This window comes from Tamandua tetradactyla, chromosome 19, assembly GCF_023851605.1.
Source record: "Tamandua tetradactyla isolate mTamTet1 chromosome 19, mTamTet1.pri, whole genome shotgun sequence".
Taxonomy (NCBI): Eukaryota; Metazoa; Chordata; class Mammalia; order Pilosa; family Myrmecophagidae; genus Tamandua; species Tamandua tetradactyla.
The window spans coordinates 15,923,619-15,926,508 of NC_135345.1; the positions used below are offsets into that span (position 1 = coordinate 15,923,619).

Genomic DNA, 2,890 nt, shown 5'->3' on the forward strand with positions numbered 1-2,890 from the left:
TTTTTGCTCTATGTGCTGTGAGGCTATGCTGCTTTCTGCACAAAAATTTAGATGAAAAAATATTTTCCTGGTTCACTCTTTTATCATTAAGAAATGTTCCTCTTATATTTTTCAAAATAATGTTTTTATGTTTGGTATTAATTGCATGGTGTATATTTTTTCCATTCTTTTACTTTTATGGCTGCTCACATATTTTGTTCATTTTTTCTATCAAGTCAGTATCTTTTTCCCTGATTCTTTATATATTCTGGCTATTAATCCTTTGTTGGTTATGTATTGTATTGCAAATATTTTCTCTTTGTCATGTTTCATTCTCATTATTGTCTTTTTTTTTTTTTGGTTCACTTTTTATTACACTGATCACAAGAAAAAGGTTGAATACTCCAAAATTGCCATGGCCAAGAATAAATTGTATACTATTGGTCTGACCTGGAATCACTTAAGTTCGACACTTAGTCTTTGAACAAAACACAAAACAAAAGAACAAAACAATCTGGGACTACACTAGAGCAAAATGGTCAACTATTTTACATTTCCAAGCTAGTCACATATGGGCTGTTCCCTGAAGTAGGTGAAAATGCAGCCAGGATAAGAATGTGTAATGCTCATCCTCATACAAGAAGGGAGGCTAGAAAAGGATAATACATTGAAACGATTAGCAAGTAACATTTTGTATATTTACTAGCAATTTGCGTCAGGCATGAATGAACAGGAATGCATGGAGGATGCTCCTGATTGAAAAACATTTCAACATATCCACAGTCTAGTCAGATAGTACGGTATTATATAGTGTAAAGAACTGCTCAGTGATATTTCCATTTATTTTACTTATAGTAATAATTTTTTTTTGTATCTCATACATGATTGAACACATATGTTGCTTTAAAACGAACAGTCACAATTGAAAAAACAGTGGTTTATTTTTCTAAGTGACCAAGCTCCTGAATCTTAATGCTGCAACACATGTTGCATCTTATTATTTTCACTGAAAAATTAAGACCTTCTATTTTGATTATTCTTGGTAAATAGTAATTTTGTTTCTCCAGTGGCTTTCAAATGCCATTCATGACGGGTGGTTTAACATGGTGGCTATTACTTTCAGGGGATTATATTAAATGAATCCTCATTTCCAGTGCAATCTTTCATTGAAAGTCCATCCATCAAGGCTTCTCTATCGTGGTTGACCAAGGGATCCTGCTTTTACTGCCAGGGCTTCATTCTGCTGAGTATAATATTCCTGAAATCTCATGGACAATCTTTGTGTCATTTAAAAATATTTCTGGAAACAAGTTCTGAACAGGTGGTCTCTTCATGTTACATCTCTTATTATGAAGTCTTTAATACAGTCCAGAAAGCAGGTTTCTGTAAGTTTATTGTAGGTTCCAAGAAATTCTATAACTCTTTTATCTGATCAGATTCTGGTATCTGTGCAGCCATATTCTTGCATTATGTTTATTAATCACCTTTCCTGCTACATGAGTTCCCTTTCTGTTCTGGAAAAGTGGTTGCCCAATCATTGCTTGAACGTCTCCGGTGAGGTCGGATTTCTTACTTAAGCACGGGCTTTTGCATCCAACACCAATAAGAGGCTGGGGTACTGCGTTTCGGGTAGAATCTGGGGGCGGCGAGTCGGGGACAGGGAGCTCGCCACCACAGTTGGAGAGAAGGGGTCTTCATTGTGTTTTGATGTATTCTTAATTTTAATGTAGTTGAATTTATTAATTTCTTTCATTAGGTTTTGTGGGTTTTATCTCATTATTTCCCTGGTTAGGAAATCAATTTCTATCCAAGGCTATAAAACATTCTCTTACAATGCCTTCCAACAGATTTCATAGTTATGTCTTTGACATCTAAGTCTTAACTTCATCTGGGATAGATTTATGGATGGTATGAGAGAGAAGCTCAAATTTGTTTTTTAAAAATATGAATAACTAATTGTTCCAGCACCATTTACTGAGTAATTCAAACCCCCCTCCTGATTTTTAATACACCTCTGTCATTATCAAGTGTCTAAATAGTCTTGGATCTCTATTCTATTCTGTGCTATATTCTATTCCTGTAGCTTTTTACTGATCTATAATGCTATCTACTTTCTAAATATTATAGATTTAGAGTAAGCAGTGATGTTTAGTAGGGCGAGTTTACCTACCTTTTTTCTTCAGGGATATCTAGACTATACTTAATCTTATATATTTCCATGTACATTTTAGAATCAGTTCTTCACATTCTTAAAATAAAGCAAACTAAACATTTTTTTCATTTTAAATGATATTGCACTGGCTCTATAAATAAATGTGCTAACTGACATCTTTATGATAGCATGTAACCAAATTCATGAACATGATATATATTTCCATTTATTTGGGTCTTATTTCATATATTTCAATAAAGTTTTATTATTTTTTCCATAATAGTCATTCACATTTTTGTTAGATTTATTCCTCTGTGTCTTTTATAATTTTATTGCTGTTGTAAATGGTATCATTTTCAAACTGTTGTTCATGCATAAAAATGTTGATTTTTTTGTTTTGATATTGTATCTTGCTGAAATTCTCTACTAATTATGATAATTTATGTTTTGATTCTTTAATAGTTTCCATGTCTGTTCTTCTCTCATCTGTGAATAATGGCTGTTCCAAGTTATATACTGGGTAAAACAAATGACCCCAAAATTTAGTGGCATAAAACAGGAAGCATTTTATTATGATCATGGATTCTGTGGGTTAGAAATTCAGACAGAACTCACTGGGACCATCTTACCTCTCTCTGCTCCATGACTTCTGGTGTGTAATCTAGGAGATTTGAATGGTTGGTGTTGACTTGACTTACTGGGGTCTGGAATTACCCGGAAGTTTTTTGATCCACAGATATGGCATTTAGGTTGGGATGG

The 2,890-nt window shown here is 33.5% G+C and overlaps 1 pseudogene; it reads right to left on the reverse strand.

Moving 5' to 3' along the window:
* Nucleotides 1-1,171: 1,171 nt before the first annotated feature.
* Nucleotides 1,172-1,437, reverse strand: LOC143663490 (mitochondrial import inner membrane translocase subunit Tim9-like; annotated as a pseudogene).
* Nucleotides 1,438-2,890: the final 1,453 nt, after the last annotated feature.